The following is a 5,840-nucleotide window of genomic DNA, read 5'->3' on the forward strand; positions in this document are numbered from 1 at the left end:
ATCACCACCACCACCACCACCATCATCTCTACCACCTCCATTTCTACCACCTCCACCAGCACCACCATCATCTCCACAACCACCACCACCACCTCCACCACCACTACAACAAAAACCAAACCAAACCAACAACAATAATAAGACAACTCTGACCAAAACCAACACAGAGAAGATAGTGTCTATTTGATTTACACTTCCAGGTCACACCCTATTATTGATGGAAGTCGAGACAGGAACCTGGAGGTTGGGACCTGGAACAGAAAGCATGGAGGATGCTGCTTTCTGGCTTGCTCTCTGGCTGCTTTGCTCGAGATTAAGCATCCCAGGACTGCCTATTTGAGGATGGTACTGCTCACAGTGAGCTGGTCCATCCTGCATCAATTAATAATCAAGACAACCCTCACAGATATACCCACAGGCCAATCAGATACAGGCAACTCCCCAAACAGGGCTTTCTTCTCAGATGGCCCTAATCTGTAACAGCTTGATGATTAAAGCTAACTAAAATGAGATAATTTCAGGGCCAGGGTTGCAGCCCAGTTGGCAGAGTATTTGCCAAGCACACAGAAGACCCTGGGAACTATCTCTAACACAGCATAAACCAGGAGTGGCGGGCACATTCATAACTCCAGCACTAGGAAAGCAGACCTGAAAAGCTCAAGGTCACTCTTTGCTTCATTAGTGATTTCCAAGCCAGCCTGAGCTGGATGAGACCCTGCCTCAAAATAACAATTCAAAACATAGAACCAAAGCCTAGAGCTAAGATCATTTCTGTAAAAGCCGGCATTGCCAGTGTTGGTTGGCTGAGCCTGACCCAGAATCCTCATCTAGTAAAGAGCTCTGAACTGGTCCTTCTTGACCTTGGCAAGCTTCGGGGGGGAATGAATGGCTATGTTTGGTAGATGGTTTAACAGTGTTTTCCTTCCCCAAGTCCCTTTAGAGATTCATCTTTGAGAAAGCTGTAGACAGTTTTCTATGAAGTACAAGAAAACGTTCCAAACTCTAGGGTCAAGCAGACATGGACACAGGGATGATTGCACAGACTCTGAACTTTCTGCTTTTGCTTTTTGCCTCTGCCCCTTAGCTCATTTTCAATATTTAGCTTCATTCATTTGTGCATGCGTATATTATAGCATATGTGTGCAAATCAGAGGAAAATTTGGGCAAATTAGATCTCTTCTTCCACCCCGCACATCCCAGGATTAAACTCAGGCCATCGGATTGGCAGCAAGCATCTTTGCCCACTGACTATCTCACCAGAACAACTGCCCCACATCCGGTCCTGCTGGACACTTATGCCTAGGGCTTGCTTTCAGCCATCGACCAGAGACTGTAGATAATTAATTTTCTGAGTAAGACTCAATGGAAATCCAATTTTCTTGAAAAGTCAGAGGTGATAAATAACACATGGTCTTTAGGGGGACATTTCAAGTATAAGCTGTACAAAGATATTGATAATAAATTTCGTTCTGTTTTCATAGTTATCTAGCATAGAGATTCTTCACCTGCCGTTCCCCCAGCATATCCCCGTTTAGCATCTCTGCTCTCCCAAAGCGGTGATTCTCAAGGAGAGAAGATGACACAGACACCCCACATGTGTCTCAGTCTGATTCCTATGGGTTAGGTGGTAGGACCCTGTGGCCTTTGAGAAGGTGCCTTTCGGAGACTTTATAACATTGCGTGTTACCTCCCGGACCTGGAGTTTGCTAAACCATTGGTTTTCACCCTTGAGTCATGACAAACTTAGGATTTGCAAGGGCCAATCTCCTGGCCTAGGAAGATCTTATAATGTGTGTGTGTGTGTGTGTGTGTGTGTGTGTGTGTGTGTGTGTGTGCATGCATGCAAGCACATGTGTGCGCAGTGTAGAACTGTAAGGGAGAAGAATGCTTACATGTAACCATGGATTCAGACACAGTTTTAGCCTCCCTTTTAAAGATTTGTTTTTAGTTTTAATTATGTGCATGCACGGGAGTGTATTTAATTATGTGTATGCAGGTACATGTAGAATTGGAGATACAGGAAGTTGTGAGCCTCCTGATGTTGGTGCTGGGAATTGAACTCAGGTCCTCTGCGGTTATGTGCTCTTAACTGCTGAGCCATCTCTTGATCTCACTTTCTCCTTCCGATGTGAGTCTCAGTGGTTACCATCTGATCCCCAGGCCATCAACAGCAGTCTGGGACGTGTTTCTGCCCTGTATCATTAAGGATGGAAAGATTGGGCTGGGAAGGAAGAAGTAAATAGAGTTGACTAAGCATCTGTCATGGTCTCGAACTGTGGAGGATTTCAAAGAGATGGCATCAGATATTAAACCCAGCAGCTCTACAAACAGGTGAGAAGTGCTGGGGCGGAAGAGAAAAAGAATGTGCAGCATGCTCCTCATAGTACAGGGGTCCCGGCTAGTTTTCTTCACAGATATCTGTGTCTATGAAACTAGAGAACACTAGATGCTTGTCTTAGTGTTCTTATGAAAGAAAGCATTCATCTGGGGCTGGTTTACAGTTTCAGAGGTTCAGTCCATTTTAATCATGGCAGGGCACATGGCAGCACACAGGCAGACATGGTGCTCGAGAAGGAGCTGAGAATTCTACATCTGGATCTGCAGGCAGCAGGACGAGAGAGCCACCGACTGGGCTTGACTTGAGCTTTTGAAAATCTCAAAGCCCACCCTCCGAGACACACTTCCTCCAACAAGGCCACACCTTGTGAGTCTTCCAAATAGTGCCTCTTCCGGTGACCAAGCATTCAAATCTGTGAGACTATTGGGGTCATTCTTACTCAAACCACCACAGTGTTGACAGGAAACTAGAAGAGGGTACACTTTAAAAAAAAAACAAAGCAAAACAAAAAAACATTAGTTAGGTCAGTTTTAAGTTTACAGGAAAATTAAGTGAGAAGTACAGAGATTTCACACACACTCCCAGCCTGCCCCACAAGCAACCCTCACCCAGTTTGACTTGGGAGGAGTCACAGGCTGAAGGGCTGAAGGTGTTGCCTTCAGTCACAGACCTGCCCTTTCCTTCCTTGTTCAGCAAGTGAGAGTCACAAGTAGGAGTGATCACAGACCTACCCAGCCACCACTTAATCCTTGGGATGGCTGATGAACCTGCTTCTTCCTTCCTAGCTCAATACCTCCACCCTTAATGCGTTATGTAGACTTGAAAGGGGATTTGAAAAGCCGTAAGGAGAAAGCATCTGAGTTTAAGTGAATCAGAGTCTGGTGAGTTCCAGACTTAGAGCTTTCTCTCTTCCTCCTGTTTTTTTTTTTTCCTTTTCCCTTTTCTCTTGCTTCCATTCTCATTCCTCCCTCCTTTCCTTCCACCATTTTCCCTTCCCTCCCTCCCTCCCTCCCTCCCACCCTCCTTTCTTTCCTTTCTTGGTTGGGTCCAGTGCATGCCAGCTAGAACTCCTCTGCTAAGCTATATTCTGAGCTTATTGTATACATTTCTGGTATACTATATGACGTTTATACTCTAGTGAGAGCCATTATTAAATATGAAAGAGAGAATTTCATGTGTTTATATTTTTTTATTTGTATGTGTATAAGTGCTTTCCTACATGCATGTATGTGTGCCATGTGCGTGCTTGGTGCTCACGGAGGTTAGATAAGTGTTTGTGACGCCCTGGAACTGGAGTTGTAGACAATTGTGAGCTGCCATGTGGGCGCTGGGAACTGAACCCAGGTTCTCTACAGGAGCATCAAGTACTCTTAATCTCTGAGCCATCTCTCTGGCCTAGGTTTTGGGTTTATTTTACCTTTCTTTTTTTTTCTTTCTTTCTTTTTTTCTAAATAGATATAATTTAAAGTAGGATTTTGAAACTAGCCTTATATTGTCAACCCCCTGGTGGGTTATCACATCGGTATATTAGGGTTCAACTTTTAGCAGCATTTTTTTTTAAAGGAACATTTGGACAGAAAATAGTAAAGGCGGGTGTGTTTTGTAAAAGTTTTGAGTTGTCTATCTATGTGAATGTGTATTTGGGTGTGATATGAAATGCATTTTTTACCGTGCTAAAAGAGTTTGAAGATATTGGTGTCATGCCTAATGCGTTCGTGGTTCCATTTAAATGCCAAATGCTGTCTCTACTCACCCAGTTACCCTTTCAATTAGTCTCCTTTCTGCGGAGACTATTGTGTTGGAATAGAAATTAGAAGTTTAAATAAATATTTGCCCTGGGTGTACTAAAACTGAGGCAGCAATATACTTAATTATACAATAAACTCTCCAATCCTCCAAACCACTGTTTTTTGTAGCCGTCCCCAGATTATTTTGAAGATCCTTTAGGCGTACATCGGAAAGGGGTGGGGACATTCTAAAATTGTTGATGGGGATGGAAGGGACTTTTACACACCCAAGACATCTCTAGAACAAACAAGGTCTTCTGTAGATCAGCGTGTCAGGATGAACAGATTTGTGCATGATTACCCTAGAAGATGCTACCTCGGATGTCGGTAAGGGCACCTGGGGAACAGCCAACACAGGACAAGGTTTCCTCTGATTTCACCTTCTTTTTTAAAATTCCCAGTTCTCCAGAACACGTAGCTGGAACCCTTCCCCAGACATTCTACCTACAGAGGAGACTGAAGCACATAGCAGGAAGGAGACCAGAGTTGACATCACAGCTGGAGGCCGTATGACATTTGTCCCAGCCTAATTGTCTTTTGGGTTCATTTATGGCCCCTAAACATGATTTACTTTATCTTTAAAATTGTATCTTCATTGCTCCTAAACTTCTCCGGTTACCCAAGAGTGAGCAGGCAACACCCCTACATGTGTAATAAACGTGTACTTCTCTTGTTGACGAATATATTACAGTTCTTTCCTGAGACTCATTATGGAGTTCAAAGCAGAGGGGAGGTGTTCTTGCTTCTCCCCAGCATACAATTGAACACATAGCGCAAGCCTGCTGGCCATTTCCTCTGCTCGCTTCTCAGCCACTCAGCTGGCGTGATGCAGGGCACAGGCTGGCTGATTACTGGACAGGCTTATCTGGAGGCTGGTTATCTCCACGGGGTCCCTCTGGAGCTCCTAGAATTTGTGGAGTGGGGTTGTGTCAAAGGGAACGCATGCTCGGCTGCCACCTGCAGCCAGAGAGGGAGGGTGTGGAGGTGCCTGCCTGGGCCAAGAAGCCCGCTCAGGCTGCTGCTTGGGCACCAGAGGCTGGCGGCAAGGCTGTAAGAGCTCCATTGTCCCTTTTGGCTTTCAAGCACACCAAGCCCTGATTTGATGACTAGTTAGTTTAAGATAAAACGTCAAGGAAATCAATGGTTCATTAACCCTTCTTTAAGAGCTCAAAACAAAGCAAAATGAGAAACCCCAAGACATTAAGCTACATGCCTTCCCACTCCCATGTGAAGCTGATTTTGCCCGGAAATGTTATTTGCATGGAGTCTGAGATTTAGAAAGCTCCCTTGTAACTCAAGGACTCCCCCCCTCCCCCCGCTAGTTTTAATTTTTATTCCAGTCAAGGTCACTTGCCTTTTCTGACTGCACCGTGGCTCTCCAGATTCAGAATCAGACACATGGTTATCCCATTTGGGAACTGACCTTTTTTGTTTGTTTTTGTCCTTGTCTCCTCTCTTTCTCTCTTCCCAATTTATTATTTGACATGACAAGTACAAAGAAGTGCCGGAAGGAAGGGCACAGCTTCTTGTTAACCTCGTCCACCTCCAGCAAGCCTGGGGATACCTCTGTACATTCGAGACTCTTTGACTATACCCTCTGCCCTCCCGGCTTCTCTGTTGTGTGCAGATCTGAGAAGGACAGTCACAACTGGAGGGAGGAATTTACCTAACGTTGGACTTCGGGGGGGAACGAGTGCCCGTGGGTACGTCCTGCC

At 45.0% G+C, this 5,840-nt stretch overlaps 1 long non-coding RNA gene across 1 annotated transcript; it reads right to left on the reverse strand.

The window, feature by feature from the left end:
* Nucleotides 1–2,494: 2,494 nt before the first annotated feature.
* LOC126497515 (uncharacterized) lies at nt 2,495–5,840 on the reverse strand. The gene is made up of 2 exons (XR_007590634.1): nt 5,549–5,840; nt 2,495–2,819 (listed from the first exon to the last, which is right to left on the reverse strand). It is a non-coding gene; the product is annotated as an uncharacterized lncRNA (long non-coding RNA).

Source organism: Alexandromys fortis, unplaced genomic scaffold (assembly GCF_014885135.2).
Source record: "Alexandromys fortis isolate MF-2015 unplaced genomic scaffold, M_Fortis_MF-2015_v1.1 scaffold_24, whole genome shotgun sequence".
Lineage (NCBI taxonomy): Eukaryota > Metazoa > Chordata > Mammalia > Rodentia > Cricetidae > Alexandromys > Alexandromys fortis.